We start from the raw sequence: 20,303 nt of genomic DNA, 5'->3' as shown, positions 1-20,303 counted from the left end.
GTAGTCTTTGCTTAGGTTAACGTCCAGATATGCAATGTTATCTTTCCCAAAGGTAAATGTGAAAGATAAAAAGTGTGCGGTACTGTTGAAGCATGAAACCAGTTCTTCTGCTTGGGTATGGTCTCCCTCTATTATCACAAAAATATAATTCAAATAACGGGTGTAATAGTGGATCTGATGTGGGGTCTGCCCTGATTTCTTCACAAACTCCTCCTCCCAGTAGGCCATCACTAGATTTGGTACACTGACCCCGCAAGGTGAGCCCATTGCTACCCCTCTTTTCTGGAGGTAGAACTTGTTACTGAACATGATGAAATTGTATGATAGAATAATGTCTAGGATGACTTCAACAAGTGTGATTTCCTCTGATGGTGCCCCTCCCTTGTGTAACATATAACTGACCCATTCTATACCCTCTTGGTGGGGGATTACTTATTGAGTGGACCCTAATAGCATCATCAGTGTGTTGGGAATAGCCCTCACCCATTGGCTGACTAACAACATGCTTGCACCATGGACTGTATTTAAATGCACTGGTTTTAGTGAATGCCTTTACTTGAAGAAGTCTCACCACCAGGTGGGACGAAAAGCAATTTGTGTTCACAATTGTTTTATCTTCTACTTTAATATATATTCTGTATTTTTTTATTATTTTTTCTTGTGCTATATTAAAGAAAATGAACTACAGTACTTGGAGTGAACTTACCTTCTTCCGCAAGTGTCTTGGATTGTTGTTTCATCAGATGACAAACTGAAAGCACAACTGCAAGTTGTCAAAACTTTTTCAGATGATATCAGAATGTCATTTGGTCTTGATAAATGTGCAAATGCAACCTTTAAAACAGGAAAATTGCAACACCAAGAAAACATCAGTTTGGGACAAGTATGCGATATAAAAAAACTTGAGCAAGACGGAGTGTATACATATTTGGGAATTAATGAAGGATCAACAGTAAAACATGAACAAATGTGAATAACACTTAGTAAGGAGTACTTTAGAAGACTTAAATTAGTCCTGAAAACAGCATTGACATCTAGGAACAAAATCCAAGCTATAAACCAATTTTCTCTTCCTTTCCTAACCTACAGTTTTCGAGTGATTGACTGGCCCCAAAAAGTGCTGGAAAGATTGGATAGGAGAACAAGAAGGGTGGTTTATGCTCACTAAATGATTTATAAAAATCAGTGTATACGAAGTTTATATATTCCCCGATCTGAAGGAGGGATGGGCCTCCATGAAATTGATTGCATGTATAGATCTGCAGTCGTGGGACTCCACACATATCTGCTGACCTCACAAAACCCAAAACAGTGAAAGTTTTGATACATGAGGAGAATAAAAGTAGTATGTCTTCCCTGCTTAGGCTAGCAGAAGCATATTGGCATCAAGCAGGAATGGAAATCAAACCACAAGTAGATAAAAATCAGGCAGCAACTGAATGTGCAAAAACCAAAAGAAAGAATATAAGGTGAAAAACCAGATGAGAAGGCAAGAAATATGGAAAAAGCATAAATGTAGTTGCAAGTATAGAAAACTTCTAGAAAAATCTCATGCTGATCAGGAACGAACTCAGGAAAGGTTAAGGAGAGACAAATTTAAACCAAGAGATGAAAGGTTAGTATTGGTTGCCCAAAATAGTGGACTATGTACACATTGGTTTATAAAGTCCATTGAACACGTGGGAGAAACAGACCAATGTAGATTTTGTAAAACAGAACTGGAAACAGTTGCACACCTCATTGCTGGTTGTGACATACTAATGGCAGAAGGACTGTATATTGAAAGGCATAATAATGTGACAAGACTGTTTCAGTGGGGATTGTGCAAACATTATGGTACTGGAAATATGAGCCACAAAGCATCATAGAAAATGATGGTCTACTTCACATGGGGGATCATCCATTACCAACAGTTCAAAAGATAGATGCTAGAAAACTGGATATAGTGGTCCAAGGAAAGAAAACAAAAATAGCATCGACCATTGAAATCGCCACACCCAGTGACTACAGTGTCATGCATACAGAGAGACAAAAAATAAAATATCTGGATTTGCAGGCAGAAACAAGAGCAAGAGGAAGAAAGGTACCCAGATAGTTCCAGTAGTAGTAGGAGCAACAGGTCCATGTAACTCCATACAAATTGCAAAATGAGTCATCACTGGGCTCCTTGCGAGTGCTGCAAAGAGCACTACTGGCTGACATCAAAGATTGAAATAATACTAATTTCATGAACTTTAATCGTACTTTAACTTAGGAATGGGGTCCATTCCCATCAGGGTATTAGAAACCCAAAAGATTTGGAGAAATTAAAAAAGGAAGATACCATTATATCTATTATTTGTTAGGTCTTATAAATATGGGGAGTTCCCTCAAGATTGGAGACATGCACTTATTAAACCTGCCTTTAAGGGAAACGGGAGTAGGACAAACCCAGAGTCATATAGAACCTTAAGTCTACTTTCATGTTGTCGAAAAATAGAGAGGATAATATTGGATAAGTTATTGTCAGAATTGGATAGGTTGAGACTTAAAGCCATATATCAGCGTGCATATGTTGAAAATAGATCTATTGCCACCTGTAACATGATGTTCTATAACAATAAAATAACAGTTATGAATGAAACATTGTCCTGTGATGTAATTTATATAGATTCAACTTCAGCATTTGAAAGCATCATACACAAAACACAGATCAATAAATTAGAACACCTAGGTATCAATGTACTCTTGATAAGATGGATAGCTGCATGGCTTACAAATAGGTCATGGTAAGTATCATTAAAAAATTGGACAGGTGCAAATTTTGGTTACAGTCAGGGTGTCCCTCAAGGCTCTGTACTAGGCCTTTATTTGTTTAGATTGTATCTTTCAGACCTAACTTTTTCATCTGAGGTGTTCTACAGTCTGTATGCAGATGACCTGAAATTGGGTAAACCGATTACATGTGTTTACAGATAAGGCATGTCTGCAAAACAACTTGGCTAAATTGACCATTTGGGCACAGGAGAATAAAATGCTGATAAATACATCAAAACCTAAGCATATGAGATTTGGGATACATAAATAATTGAAAGGTGAATATTTCATACAGCACACAGTGATTAAAATTGTAAATTCATTTAAGGACCTGGGTATATGAGTAGATCCAGCTTTGAGTTTTTCTAATCATATCAACCAGTTGGTTAATGATAGTTATAGAACTACAGGTTGTATAAAGAGATTTATAAAGTCTAGGAAATCAGAAATTATGGCATCATTGTTTGTTAGTTACATTAGACCCAAAGTTGAGTAAGGAATAATGAAATGTAATCCTTATAAGAAAACAAGCATGAATAAACTGGAAAGAGTACAGTGGAAATATAACAAAGGCATCCATGGAGGTGAAAATCTAAGTTATTATGAAAGACTAAAATATGTGAACTTGCACAGTGTCTCTTATAGATATTTAAGAGGAGATCTTATTCAGGCATATTGGGTATTTAAAGACAACTATCTCTAGAAATGTTTGGGGTTATAAAAAAAGTAGCAGGGAATCATCAGACAACCTATGTAGAAGGTTCGATAGGAATGAGAAGTTTATTAATTGGTTCTCGGAGAGAGCAGCTGATGCATGGAACAGACTACCAAATTACATTAAAGCAAGTACTAGTTTAGACAGTTTTAAGAACAGCCTGGACACTTATTATGGGAACAAGTATTTTGCTATATTGGCAGGATAGAAGGCCATTAATGCCCCTGCTTTAAATATTTGTATGCAAACTTTTTTTGATTAGTACATATTCAACGGGCAATCATAAACCCATAAAAAAGCAATGCATTCCACACTTAATATAATTCTGTAACAATTCAGTCACTCTGTCCATATTTATGCCAACCACTCTAGTATATAAATGAATAAACTGAACTATCTAAATGAATATGCTAAGCTCTAATCTTTGTATAGGATGTGCCTGTTCTTCTGCTTCCAGTCCACATGTACCTATAACAGTATTTTATTCTTTATCCAAAGTTAAATGGTATAGCATTCCTCAGATCCAGATAAAAAATGCACCACTATGTACTGCCTATAACCTATGTCTTTACTCTTTACAAAAGTATATCCTGAAGACAAGCAATTTCACAATCTTGTTTTTTTTTTTATCTTGGTTATAAACAATCTTTAAAATATTAATTTTAAAGAAAAATTATTTTGTCCATTTTTTTACTATTTTTTGCTTTCTAACATGTTCAGCTATTGAAAGTTTTTCTTCATTCAGTTCATCCTAAACAAATAATTCCCTTTTGCTGTATTTTCCAAATATATGTCTGTTCTGTGTCTCGCAAGACCTTAAAAAGGATTATCATGTTGCAGGATCTCTACTATTATCAACCCCCTTCTCTTTGTGTGCCATTATAGATGCATCAGTCTGCCCTACCCATTCTTTTTTTATAGGCCACCACTCTCATACGCACTTCCATATGGCTTAGTATGACACTGGTTAAAAATTACTAGAATCCCCAGATCTAGAATATTTCGGTTTAATTTCCCATAAATGCTTTTTCATTTTGTACTACGTGCAAAAAACATGCCAGATAATCTCTAGCAAAATGTGTGTTCATTCTGAGAAATACAACATCTAGAAGGCTGACCAGTATAACCGACAAACTTTAGTTATTACCATATTGCTTAAATAATGCAAACAATTTTTGACAATCAGCTGACAATTCCAACCCCCAGTCCACACTCATCCATATACTTCTTGCATAAATTACTTTGCCACAAAGATTTTCAAAATGCTCTCTATTCTACTTCCAGGACATGAAATTGTGACTACTGGGATTATGAAAAAAGCAGTGAAACAAAAGGAGAACAGTAAAAGCAAAAAAGTCCAAAAAACCACTAAATCCAAAAAAGACTCAGCAAACAGATACCTTTTCAAAAATTTTTATTACAAAATAGTCCAAATCACATGGAAAGCAGGCAAGAACTCCACCAAGTGAGGATTAAGCCACCATAAATGCTTTCGTCCCCAAAATCATACATTAACATGGAACTTCATCAGATGGCAGCAAAAAAAACTCATATCCTTTATATACATTTGTTATATGACATCACTTCCCCCCAAAAGGAAACAAATAAAATAGTAACCATGACACATACATTATTTTTAAAAGATCACCAATTATAACAATAAAATTATATTGGAAATATGCATCCTACAAATTTACATTTTAAAAAATGTGTATTAAAAAGTGTTAAGAAGTGCATCCTACAAACAACATATAGGACACTACCATTTTAGAACAACTTGAAAAGCTGTTTAACTTGCAGTTGCTCATATAGAGCCAACAACCCCAACAGGGAAAAAACAAAAACTAGAAAACTATATAGATCATCTATGCAGTGCTTTTATCTTTAATAAGCTAGAAACAGAAACACTGTCATTGAGACCCGGCCAGCATGTGGTGTTCAAACGGAGCTGCCACACCAGCTCCACTTTTTCTAATAAATACTGCCAGTCCCCCCACTCTTTCAGAACAGGATATAATGTCCAAGATAGCAAATTTAAATGTGTGATCTAGGTGTTGTATAGTATGCCTAGCAAGGGCATTAAATTCAAAATTATCCCTGATGTTCTTACATGCTCACTTATTTTAACTTTAGGTTTCCATTTGGTTTTTCCTATATAGAAACAAGGGCATGTATCACATATTGCACCATGCACAACCCTCTTAGTATCACATGAACCCTTAAACCGCTACCTTAATTTTATGTTATTTATTTTAACTTCATTACTCTCAAGAATAAAAGGGCAGAATTTGAATCTCCTGCATTTATGAGTAAAACCAAATCCTGTTCTACTCACACAAGCTAAAAGCACTGCATAGATGATCTATATAGTTTTCTAGTTGTTGTTTTTTTCCCTGTTGGGGTTGTTGGTTCTATATGAGCAACTGCAAGTTAAAGAGCTTTTCAAGTTGTTCTAAAATGGTAGTGTTCCATATGTTGTTTGTAGGATGTACTTCTTAACACTTTTTAATACACCTTTTTTAAAATGTAGATTTGTAGGATGCATATTTCCAATATAGTTTTATTGTTATAATTGGTGACCTTTAAAAATAATGTATGTGTCATGGTTGCTATTTTATTTGTTTCCTTTTTAGGCAAAGTGATGTCATATAACAAATGTATATAAAGGATATGAGGTTTCTTTGCTGCCATCTGATGAAGTTCCATGTTAATGTATGATTTTGGGGATAAAAACACTTATAGTGGCTTAATCTTCACTTGGTGGAATTCTTGCCAGCTTTCCGTGTGATTTGGACTATTTTGTAATAAATAATTTTGAAGAGGTAAAAGGAGAACAGTGAATCTTGACAATGGATGTTCTCCTTTAAATTTATATTTGCAACCCATTAACTATATATATATATATATATATATATATATATATATATATATATATATATATACTAACTCTGAGATCACCATATGTCAGGAAAAGGAGAATACTCCATGAGACATACATTCCAAATGTAGTATATATGAGATATATATATACTGTATATATATACTAACACTGAGATCACCATACCTCAGAAAAGGGAGGATACTCCTCAAGACAGAGTTATTGCAAATGTAGTATATATAAGTCCCCAATTTTTGCACATTGACTCTTCTTATTACAAGATTTGCATTTATAATTCTTGGAATTCAAAACAGTCACACATTCAAAAACATTCAATCAAGATTTCAATAAAAAAAAAAAAAAAAATATATATATATATATATATATATATATATATATATATGTGTGTGTGTGTGTGTGTGTGTATATGTGTGTATATATATATATATATATATATATATATATATATATATATATATATATATATATATATTCATTTTCATGTCTTAGAAAGTCACTCCATGGTCTAACAGTTTTTATAGTGTCCAGGTTTTTGTTAATACAATTCATAATCAGCTCAAAGGAAAACTCATATAATGACTCTTTAGGTATACATATTAAAGCTCCAACTTGCTAGTCATGAATGCTCAGGGAAAGTGTAATTTTCTCCCAAAAATAGTGCCAGTTGGCAGTATAACTGTAGTCCCAACACAACAGAAATATATTATATTATTTTCTTCTTCTAATGGAGTGGTCTCTTTTCATGGCTACTTCCACAAATGTAATAGTTAATAGTTCTACAGAACAGAATTTAAAATTTATTTAATGATGCCTGATATAATACTCATTCAGTGTTTAACAGTATGTATACATATTTGCAATATTTAAAATTATAATTTAAAAAATAAATAAAATATTTTTAGATGATATTTTAGATGATAATTGAAATTCTGTAGAATACTAAATTCAAGAAAGAATAAATTCTCATTGAGAAGGTCCTGTCAGATGAGCCCTATTGATGTCCCAGAAAGGAAAATCAACACTGTAGATCAGGAAGAGGTTGACAATATTACCTACCTAACAAAGCACATGTGAAGAGGCATAATAAATTAGCGAAGGGAAAAGGTTGTGAACCACATTTAATGATTACCAGAGAGAACTCAGACATATGATGGCAAAAGGTCTTTTTGTTTCACCAAAACAAGTCATACTAGACTGACATTTTATTAGGTAGCCTACATTTCAGTTCCACAGAAATTCAGCTTGCTGTTATTAATAAGTATATATTGTCCATAAAATGGGAAATGATACATAAATAGAATGTCTACATTTATGTTGAACCACAATATTACTTGAATTAAATACATTATGAATATTGACCATATGGCAAACAAAATGTCCATGACCAGCGTAGTCTGCTATGCTAACTCATTTAGAAAAATACAAAGTGTTAAATCTTCTACACGTGTAATTTTCTCTTTTTGGACTGGAAATAATACAGGCTAAAATGTCGTCACATTCTGAATCAATTTGGTTTTATCATATATTTTTCTTTTTGACCAAGTGAAATTAACTAATTGTAACTTATCTGGGCTGTGTTTTTTTATTTCACATTATCAGTGTCACAATGAATGCAAATTAGGTCCCATCTATTTTTAGTGCAGGTTTGTCAATAAGCATTCCTAATATGTGTAACCATCCGTTGGGTAATCGACCTTATTTAGGAAACCAGCCCGTAACTTGCAAATTTTTCAAGCCCAAAGAAATTTACCATATGGCAGTGAAGCTACCAAAGGTGTGTTGTGGCAGATTGTGCCATGGAGGAATCTATTAGCATCTGATTATTTCCTGCATAATTTCACTATCATTGGAAGGGTGGGGATACCGATTAACATCCTGTTCAAAATGTGGAAGTGGTAAAGTTAATTATCTTAATATAGTACCAAGACCAGTTTATTTATTTATTGACATGTGATTACCAGGAAAGTCCGAAGGTGTAGGATCCCATTTTCAACAGAGGCCCAGGGAGAAAAGCTCCAAAGTATTACAAAACATTTTAAGAGCAATATTTTTACAGTCTTTAGAAATAATACAAAAAAATACAAAAAACAAATACAGTTTAAACAATTATACCAAATTAGACATGGTATGAAAACATTGGTTAAGAATAGATACAGGTTATATGACAATGATTTAATAGTTAGATAAATAGGAAAGTTAGTTATACATTCTAAAAAGACAGCATTTGTGAAAAGTGAAAGGTCATTTTTAAAAATGAGAATTGCTTCACTGTCTGTAATTGTATGTGTTGTTAATTGTGGAATAAGCCTGCATCAACTTCAGAAATATCACATGGAAAATTCATAAGTAACTTGGCTGAGTCCTAAATCTGACATGGAAACATTTCTGCTAAAATATGAAAAACCACATTTTTGCTAGTTGACCATAGTGTGTATGTATATATACACACACATACACACACATATATATATATATATATATATATATATATATATATATATATTTACACACATGTATATATATTAGTATTTCTTAGGACATCCTGCTGCATATACCATAGGATGAAGATCTTTTCATGCTATTTATATTTAATGACAGACAGGAAATAAAAAATACACAGAACTTGTGTGGGACTATAAAGCAAAGAAGTTTTGAAAAGCACTGCAGAGCCAGAGGACTTCAGGCAGAACTGAGAAAACAACCTGTGGATGTGGTATATTAGGCAGTTTCTTATTTTAAGAAGCTGTAGTGTCTGGAAAAATCTTCATTTTTATTTAGGCATGAAGCCTCGTTCAGGAATGTCAATGTTGTAGTGATGATAACTGTTTTTTGGCAGAACTATAAAAGGCTCCAATCCTAATTCTGTAATATACTAAACTAATGAAATGACATATTTATGTACCTATTTATGGCAAAATTCTTTTAACTCCTATGTATGTGTAAGGTTTAAAGTAACACACTGATTCATCTATTTCCGTGTAATTTTTGCCAATTAAACTTTACTAACCTGCAACCAAAAGAATCAATGGAAAATTGAAGTGTGCCGACTTGAAGACAACCACTGCTGATTTTGACTGAAGTTAAAGAGTACTGTTGGAAGGTTAAAATACTGACCTCTGCTATGATCACAGTGAACCTACTGGTGCACAGCTTTTAAAGAACATGTGCAATGTCACTATCACCAGCATCCTTTATTAGGCATGTCTAAATCTGAGAAGTACAGGATTCAGAAGTGGGAAAGAGACCAATATCCCAGTCTAAGGCAAAAATGGGAGCTTCCATCACCTCTCCAGATTCCATAGTCTATCCTCTGCATGGCAGTAAAAAAATCAAACGAAGAAGGAACTTAAACATCATGCAGATAAGGAAATCTTTCTCAGCTGGAGTGAACACAAAATCAGCAAATCAGCACAGTCAGGTTTTCATCATATGCAAAAGTGTTGGATTCCACAGGCCACCAGGGCTGCTTGCCTTCCTATTTTTCTCCTGGCATGTTACATCTTTTCACTTCTGTACACTAGATATGAGTATGTGTACTACACTGGGACAAGGGGCTACAGTGTAAATTGTCAGATGCTGCAGAGAGCTAATAACATCTGTAGATCATTACCCTGCCCACACAAGTTTTTACATTAATACCCTTCACCACATGCTTGTTAATACCACAAGCTCACACATCCTTCTCATTTCTGTGTTTAACTGTTTTCTAAGCTGCACAGAATGTATTTCCCACACAAGTATTCTAAATTGTGGGTAAACACAAAGTAAGCTCCTCAAAGTATTCCCTTGAATCTATGTTGGAGCTTTCATGAAAACCCATGCAAACTGTCTGCCAAAATGTGGTTAAAACAATGTGAAGTGCCTTTGTTCCTGACCAAAAACTGATGTCATACCACTGTCAATACATCACCACCTTTTTGTTTACCCATAAGCAGCTTACCTTGTTATATGATGAAAGACAGGAGTTCAAGGATCTTTGTCAAAAACAAGCAAACATATACAATGAAGTGGAGGTTGTATGAGAGAAGACCTATGACAGTCAGACTTGACTGTCGAAGAAGCTAAGACGAGTGTTACTGAATCAACAGAGGTTGTGATAATTAATACAACACCCCCAAAAAGGGAAAAGGGGGTTGATGATGATGATTGCGATGATGATAAAGATATTGATAGGTTATATGCTGCTGTCTGTTCCTAGGGGCATGGTCTGATGATAATGGCCAGAAGGGAGTAAAGCAGAATGGTAATCCTGCCTGATATTCTGCCATAAATGCGGTAGGAAGAGAGTCGCAATCAACCAGGGATTCAGTAATCTGTTATTACAAACAGTTGTACAAATAAGCATAGTAAATGCTGCTATACAAAAAGAAACCACAAATGATCCAGTACTGCCAGAAACATCTACATTTTTTATAAACATATAATCTGCTTAGCATATATGTCACAGTTGCCATGCTATAACCCTTTAATTTCACAGTTAGTAATATAACAACCATACATAACTGGGCCAGCTTTACCTTCTCTGCTAGTCCACATATACCCTTCTTGTTTTATGTGTATGATGATTGAGGATTTACTGTCTATGAGTTGATCAGTACATTGTCCCTTCAAACATTAAGCTGTTATACTATGTTATACCTGACTTAACACATTTTCCGGAATGTTCCATATAATGCGTCCTTCTTCCTTCCTTGCCAGCATACAGCTCATCTGAAGCTATCACCTAATTCATTGCTGTTGCACTTGTCTTCAAAAATTACTTCCAATATTTTAATTCCTCTCTCTCTTACGTCTACTAGTTGTATATCCAGTCTTATAAAAAAATATTTATGTCTTGTGATTTAACTTGTCCTGTTTTTGCTTTCAAAAATTGCTTCAGTTGTTACAAGGCATGTATTCACTGTTATTAGCGGGATCCTGTAATTTATGTCATGTTACTTTTCTTTGCAAAATAAGTACATTGCTGAGTAATGAACTTTTAAAAAAGAATAGAAATGTTGATAGTCTCTCAGGAATTCCATTACTGGAAATGTCTGGCCTGGTAACAAACGGAATGCCAGAGTGTACAGGGAATCATTTGCAGGAAACTTACTCAAACTGATTAATGACCTTCTACAGTGTCAGCATTGTGATGGAATAAATGTTTCATCAAGTAGAGGAAAAAGCCTAAAAGTATACTGTAAGAAAAGATTTAAATAATGTACAGATACACTTTATGACCTGTGGGGAAAAGCGGTTATTATTCCCCACAAAGTTAAAAAAGCAGTGTTAGAAAGGTTGCATACTAACCATTCAGAACCATAAAATTCAAATCTTTGCTCATAGGCTACCTTCGTGGCTTAAACTAGATATAAAATGTGAGCATGTGTTTAAGTAATGTGCGATGTGTAAAATGGAACAGAAACCGTTATATCAAGCATCACTGCTTGTACGTACAGTTCCAGGATGAGGATGAAAAAGACACTGTACTGATTTTGCAGATCCTTTCATGAATAATATATTCATGATAGTGGTGCATCCATATTCAACACAGATGGAAATAATTAGTGGCCAGAAATAATACAAGTTATCTTCAGTGGATTAACAAGACTGTTCGCTTCCTACGGCTTGAACACACTGTAACAGATATCTGTACTCAGTTCATGTCTGAAGAATGTTATTTTGAAAGACAGGCTGGAATCATCCAGTTGGCAGATGTAGTACACACTCCTCCTATGAGTGGTCTAGCAGGAAGGAATGTTCAGGTGCTTAAGGATGAAATGAAAAACATTATCAGATATACTAGTGCATGTGGCAAACAAAATGTCACTGTTCTTCTGCTGTGTCAAATTACATCCAGTTGTATTGTAGGTCATTTACCTGCAGAACTGTTTCTAAATAGGAATGTTCAAACCAAACCTAATTTGATCAAACCTAAATGTTGCTGCGTAAACAAAGTGATTATTTGCAGGAATTTCAGCATGACATGCATGCCCCAAACAAGTCTTTCACTGAATCTGATTCTGTGTACTTTTAATGTACAACAAGGAATGTTTTAAGTGGATTCCTAGAGAGGGCCAAACACGTCTAGCTTCATACAGACTTATGGGAACAGACATTGATTTCACATATCAAGATTCAAAAGACATCATGACCAACTAACAGCCAGAGGGTCCAAATGGAGAGATGATAAATCAGCATACAAAGGTGAGTAGTATTGCTAGAGTTGAATTCAGCCTTGAGTGTTGGTCAGTACCGTCACAAGGTAGACCCTGTTTTTCACAAAATATCACCAAGATGGCACCGATATAGAGACTGCATTTTGTATAGCATATATCATGGACAGTAGTATGTAGAAAAATAAAAGAAGATAGCTGAGTACACAAGACCCAGGATAAAAAAGTGCCCAATCCTGGTAGGCGCACTGGTGCCTGGACTGAAAAAATTGACAGTGTAGAATCCTCAAGACATGGAAACATCCCTACAATGAGGCTAGGTCAAGCCAATGGGGAAAATGGCCCCCCTGCTGTAGAAGACAGAGTGGACTATTGAGGATAAGAAATAAATTATATATTGTTACTATTATGCAAGAAGCCCAGAATTTCCAGATAGAAGATATACAAAAAGAATAAGAGAGAAATTAGAGTGAAGAACAATACTTACACAAGAAAAACTCTTGGAAGCTTCAAATAAAAATTTGTGTTCATTAATACAACAGATATGTGAAAAACATTATATGGACCAAGAAACATTGGGCCATTTGCAGAAAGAAGCGAGTGAGAAAGTACAAAAATATAAAGAACAAAATTCAGAGATTTTTGAAAGGTATAAGAAAGAAATATGGGCATGGGAAGGAAAGAGAGATCTGATATGATGCAATATTTATGCAAAGGAGAAAGCTAAATTATTTAATACAAAAAAACAGCCCAAAAATATTCAAAGAGAAATACGGGCAAAGGCATCCATTTCACAATTTCACAATAGAAAATTTCACAACAAAAAATAAGATCACAAAGAGGGAATGTAGAACACAAGATCAGTAAACTAGATGTTAAACGATAGTAGCTGAAGTTAAATAATACCTCTGAAGAGAAGGATTTAGTGTAGAAATTCGGGTCTATATTAGAACATCGAAGTTTCAAAACTTCGAATGTTGTAATATCGACCCCTATTCAGCGAAAGCTGAAAACATCAAACATACAGAACAGCAAATTTTTTCCTAGGGAAAAATTTGCTGTTCCAAAACACATACACACAACACAAGCACACCAAACAAACAGCAATACACACACATACACCTAAAACCTTACACCTAACCCTACACTAAACTATACATACACCACTAACTATCCACTTATCTTAACCCAAACCCTAACCCTAAGGTCTGTCACTATCGCACACTCACCTCACCCTAACCCTAACTCCTCTACCCCACCCTAACCCTCACGTCCACACAATCACACACATACCTAACCTGCACCCTACCCGGACTCGACCCATAACTTTCCACCACAGCGCTGAAAATAACAAAGCAACAGAAACAGACAACCAAATTCTTTCCCTACGAAAAAAGTTGGTTTTCTGTAGCTTCGATATTTTCAGCGTTTGCTGAATAGGGATCAATATTAGAACATTCAAAGTTTTGAAACTTCGATGTTCTAATATAGACCCTAGAAAGTCTAACACAGATTTATATCACAGTATAATGGAACAACGAGTTCCCCAAGTAAGGAGAAAAAGGAGGAGCAGGAGACATCTGAAGAAGAAATATGGACATGGGAAAGAGAAAGAGAGTTAATCTTCTTCTTTCGGCTTGTCCCAGTTAGGGGTCTTCACAGCGGATCACCTGTCTGCTCATGATTGGCAGTGGAGTTTTATGGTGTTGAGTTGCCAGCCTGGTGCCCAACCTTTCACAGAGGGTACACACATGCACGCACTGACACCTAGGGCCAATTTAGAGTGTCCAGTCCACCTACAGCATGTCTTTTGGATGTGGGAGGAAACCAGAGCACCCGGAGGAAACCCACGCAACCACAGGGAGGACATGCAGACTCTGCACAGAAGGTACCCCAGCCAAGGATCGAACCGGAGAACCTCTTGCTGTGAGGTGGCAATGCTAACCGCTGCACCACCACAGCCATATGGCGCAATATTTATGCAAAGGAGAAAGCAAAACTAATCAGTGCAAAAGAAGCAGCACCAAAGATATTTGAATAGAAATAGAGGCAAAGGCATCCAGATATGGAAAATTTAAAATACAAAAATAAGAAAGCAAAGAGGAAAAGTAGAAAAGAGGATTGGTAATGAAGAAGTTAAAGAAATAGAAACTAAGGTTATGGATCACCTGCAAAGTAATGGATTTAGTGCAGAAAATCTCATTTTGATAACATCACAGCAGGACAGAGAATGGATCCCCACATTAAGGAGAAACTAGTGGAGCAGGAAATATCTGATCAGTTGCCATATGAAGATACTTTGGAGCTTCCATAAAAAAACAGTATAAAAGTTCAGTTGGAGTTGCACAGCAAGGGAAGGAACAGGAAACGGTGACAACTCTAACACATTCAGTGAAATGGAGCGATAGGGCAGTTATATTCCATATGAAAGAGCAACGGATGACACAGGAGGAAACTGAAAATAATGTGGCACAGGAAGATGCTTTGGAGCTGTAGAGCTTTCTGCAGGAAAAGGAGAACAAAGAATGTGACTTCAGTTTAGAAGAAAATGATCTAAGACAAGAGTTGCTTAATTTAATAGAAATGGACAGACATATTAAGATCAATGAAAGAAACAAACTAATGAAAGTCAATAAAACCCAAAAAGTTAGAAGTTTGATAAAACAAATGAATACAGTAATTAGGATTGTTCAGAGAGATTCATGTAATATAACAGAAGTAAATAAGATATATTACTGTGCAGCTAAATTAATAACAGATAAAATCTTACCACAAAAATCCACGGCAGTAAGGGAAAGCGAGGGCAGAAAACAAATGCCATCATGGACTTATCGAATAGAGAAAATGATAAAGCAATTAAGACAAGAGGTGTCACTGTTAGAAGAGTATAGAAGAGGGAACAGATCAAAAAAATATAAAGATACACATGATAAAAGTAGTGCACAGTATCAGATAAGATCAGGATCTATCATGCACTATTACAAATAAATATCAGCACAGACAGAAAAAACTTAGAAGATGTGCAGATAAATACAAAGGAAAAGTACGAAATCAGCAATTTATTGATGATCCCAAAAAGTTTTATAGAGAACTGGGAAACAAGTAATTGAAACACCATCAGAAAAAGAAGAAATAGATACATTTTGGAGAAATAGCTATGAAGATCCTGTGGAACATAACAAAGATGCTAAATGGATAGAAGAAGTAAAAGAAAGAATAAGAAGTTCAAATGTACAGGATATGAAATGGATGAAGTAACGGCCAGAGAGACTGAAACAAAGTTTAGAAAAGTGCCTAATTGGAAACCTCCATGCCCAGATGCAGTACCTAACGTCTGGCTAAAAGTAGTAATATCTTTACATGAAGATTTAGCCATGAGTAAGAGCTATTTATATGTCCACCTCAGACAGACACCAACCTGGTTAACAACAGGAAAAACAATGCTCCTACTTAAGAGGGAACCTGCAAGCTATCCTAAAAACTATAGACCATTAACTTGCCTTCCGCTGACCTATAGACTATACACTGGAATTGATGCCAACAGAGTTTATAGTCATTCATAAGAAAAGTCAATCATGGCAGTAGAACAAAAGGGTAATTAAAGAAAGTCATACAGAACAAAAGATCATTTGTTGTTAAAGTCATAATGGAGAACTGTAAAAAGGGGAAGAATTTAAGTATGGTATGGATAGACTACAAAAAGCGTTTGACAGTATCCCACATTCAGGGATAAAAGTGTGTTTAAAATGTATAAGCTATACCCTACTCTGACCAGTTACATTACAACAACCATGAAACAGTGGCAAACCACTTTGCAGTTAAGCTATGATAAAGAAGAAATGATTATTCCTTGGATAAAAATCCAAAGGGGGATGTTCCAGGGAGACTCTTTATCCCCAGTAATCTTTTTTCTTGCCCTTAACCCATTAAGCTGTCTACTTAAGAGATTAGGTCATGGCTACAGTTTGGCTCCCAGAAAACAACAAATTGTAAAGATTTATCATCTTCTTTTTGTGAGTGATTTAAAACTGTAAAGTTCATCAGATGAGGAACTGAAAGCACAACTGCAAGTAGTTCAAACTTTTTCAGATGATATAAGAATGTCATTCGGTCTTGATAAATGTACAAAGCAACCTTTAAAGCAGGAAAGCTGTAGCAGCAAGAAAAAACAGTTTGGGGCAGGAATGTGATATAAAACAACTTGAGCAAGAGGGAGTGTATAAATATTTGGTAATTGATGAAGGATCAATAATAAAACATGAATAAATGTGAATAAAACTTAGTAAGGAATATTTTAGAAGACTTAAATTAATACTGAAAACAGCAATGATATCTAACAACAAACTCCAAGCTATAAACCAATTTGCTCTTCCTGTCCTAACGTACAGTTTTGAAGTGATTGACTGGCCCCAAAAGGTGCTGGACAGGCTGGAAAGGAAAACAAGAAGGATGCTTCATGCTCATCAAATGATTTATAAAAATCAGTGTATTCCAAGACTATACATTCCCCATTCTGAAGGAGGGATGGGCCTCCTTGAAATTGATTACATGCATAGATCTGCAGTCATGGGACTGCATACATATCTGCTGACCTCACAAGACCCAAATGTAATGAAAGTTTTGAAACATGAGGAGAATAAGTCTAAGATGGTGTCCCTGCTTAGTTTAGCAGAGGCATATTGGTGTCGAGTGGGAATGGAAATCAAAGCAGAAGTAGATAAGAATCAGGCAGCAACTGAATGTGCCAAAACATTTAAGAAAGAATATAAGGTGAAGGATCAGATGAGATGGCAAGAATTGTGTAAAATGCATAAATATAGTTGCAAGTATAGAAAACTCATGGAACAACCTCATGTTGATCAGGATCGAGCACAGGAATGGTTAAGGAGAGGTGAATTTAAACCAAAAGATGAAAGGTTAATATTGGCACCCCAAGGTAGTGGCTTACAAAGTCCATTGAGTATGTTAGAGAAACAGACAAATGCAGGTGTTGTAAAAATTAATTGGAAACAGTCACATATCTTGTTGTTGGTTGTGATATACTAATGGCAGAAGGACTGTCTGACGAAAGGCATAATAATTTGACAAGACTGTTGCACTGGGGATTGTGCAAACATTATAATACTGAAGTAACTGAAAAACACTAGAAAAATGAGCCACAGAGCATTATAGAAAATTACAAAGTTTATATCACATGGGATCACCCATTACCAGCAGTTCAAAAAATAGATGTGAGAAAACCAGATATAGTAGTCCAGGAAAAGAAGACAAAATTAGCCTTCATTATTGAAATTGCTACAACCAGTGACTACAGTCTCTTATGTACAGAGAGACACAAAGTCATAAGATTCCAGGATTTGCAGGCAGAAACAAGGGAGATGAATACCCAGACAGTTCCAATAGTAGTAGCAGCAACGGGTCTTATAAAAAAGAATTTACAATCGTATTTAGATATGTTAAGAAACTAACAAAAAAGTCCAAAACTTCACAAACCAGCGAAAAGTAAACCAAACCACAGGAAAAGTACTCCGATCAACAAACCACTTTATTCACGATATTCCTTGAAGTGCGAAACATACACATACACTTTTCGTTGCTAAAATCCAGCTAACTTCCTCAGAAGACTAATGCAAACCACAGTGTGTTTAAATAGTAGTTCTAAACCATAATAAGCCAATTAGACAATTAATTTGGCTTAATTAGAAGTAGGTTTAGTAATACGATTATAACCTCTGCTTTGCATAATAAAAATGTGTATACAAACCGAGTTTTAATCTTGATTTAAAACAAACAAGTGTTAGGGAATATATAAAAAGAAAAAAATATATATATTAAAAAGAAAGAAAACTGCCTCCTTTATTTATTTATTTAAACGGCAAACACCACAAGGGAAACTAATTATCTTAATGCCATCGCTATGTCGGCAGAACGTCATACTAGTATGGCTTGGGTTTAAAAATGTTTGCATTTAAAATACTTGCATTTAAAATACTTATATTTAAAATAAGCAAGGAACACCCACCCGCTTAAATGTAAGGGTTTAATAAACTTGGTTAGATCATGCGCTAATTTAGATATACCCAGTTTAATGGTAATGTACAGCAATAAAAATAGAAATAAAGGTATAATTCTCTATATCTCACCACTTAAACAATGGACTTGGAATTATAATTAGTACTCGATAACTAATAAATATATGAATATATAATACAATATAATAACAAATAAATAAATTATCAATGAACAATAAATACAATGTGCATAGTAAACAATAATTAGTTGAACTAGTAATTAATAAATATTAATATATATATATGCATAAGTTCATTATATTCATAAGTTCATTATATTTATTATTTTTATTATTTTTATTATTATTATTATTATCATCATTGTTACTCACTGTGATCCTTTATTTCTAAACTAAATCACTCTAGTTTTTAGTTTTTATTATTGTTTTATTAAGGTATGTACAATGAGTGCTACGACTCGGAAATTGTATCATAAGTATTGGACCCTAGTTTAAAACAATGACAATATAAATAATTAATATGTTACAATAATTAGTAAATAGTAGAATAAATAAATAAATTAAATATTTTAAATTTATTTATTATAAATTCATTAATATTGTGTTACAATTTTAAGTTATTTAAAATATCTTAAAAAATTTTTCAGAATATTTCAAAATTTCAACAATCTATCTTAAAACAATTCAGAGTAATTCAAAATTACAACTATCTAAAACTAGGCAAATAGTTAATTGGGTGGTTAAAAACATTAAAAGTATTAAAAATATTATCTTGCCAAGTTCTTAAGTCTTAGAATGCATTTAATAGACGACATCTCGTTAATACCAGGAAATTGGTTGGCATTTGTTGTCAATTGCCAAATAAGTTCCTTCCGTTCCAATTTTAATGGTTCGTACGGGCTCCTAGGATCTTCAGTAACCTGGTCAATAATTTTAAATTTAAAAGAATGGCCTTCGTGCCTGGCAAGGGCGTTTTCTAATTTCTCTCAATTAATACTGTAGGTATGTTCATATATTCTTTCCTGTAATTTTCTATCAGTTTTCCCAATATAGAAGGCTGCACACTTTACACACTTAGCCATGTAAACTACTTGGCGGCTACTACAATTAAATTTATCTTTTATTTTGTAAGTGCGATTTTTTATTGTAAAGGTGCAGCCTTCTTCGATAAATTTACAGTAATTGCACATATTGCATTTGAACATACCTCCATTAGGTCTAATGTTAGTATTTTTAAATTGTAAAATTTCCTTGAAATTCTGGCCTCTCCTATACACAATTTTTGGTTTGTCAGGTAATATATCCCTCCAGTTACTGTCTGACACTAATAAGTGCCAATTTTTATTCAAAATGTTCTTAATGTCAAATGCATTCAAGTTAAAACAAGTGATAAGACTACAAGAAAATGGTGTCCTTACTTCTTTCATTACTGTTTGCACTAACTCATTATTTTCTAATACTGGCGTACCTAATATTGGTGAATATATCCCCTCCCATCTCTTATTCTTAACTTCAGTAGTTATATTGTCAATAAATTCACTGGGGTACCCTCTCTGGAGGAAGAATTTTTCTAGGAGTTGACATTCATCTATAAAATCCATATCATTTGTTATCATTCTTGCCGCCCTAACTAATTGGCCTTTTACGACCGCTTTCTTCTGAAAAACTGGGTGGCTACTTGAAAAATGGAGTAATGTATTAGAATAA

General features: G+C 34.5%; 1 protein-coding gene across 2 annotated transcripts in view; it reads left to right on the top strand.

Annotated features, from left to right (window-relative positions):
• The window catches only part of LNX1 (ligand of numb-protein X 1), a 1,086,042-nt gene that overhangs the window by 670,189 nt on the left and 395,550 nt on the right, over positions 1 to 20,303 (top strand). The gene's annotated exons all lie outside the window — the stretch shown is intronic.

This window comes from Protopterus annectens, chromosome 2.part0, assembly GCF_019279795.1.
Source record: "Protopterus annectens isolate FY-2018-M chromosome 2.part0, PAN1.0, whole genome shotgun sequence".
Lineage (NCBI taxonomy): Eukaryota > Metazoa > Chordata > Ceratodontiformes > Protopteridae > Protopterus > Protopterus annectens.
The sequence above is the reverse complement of the archived record's forward strand: the minus strand, read 5'-3'. Positions and strand labels throughout refer to the sequence as shown.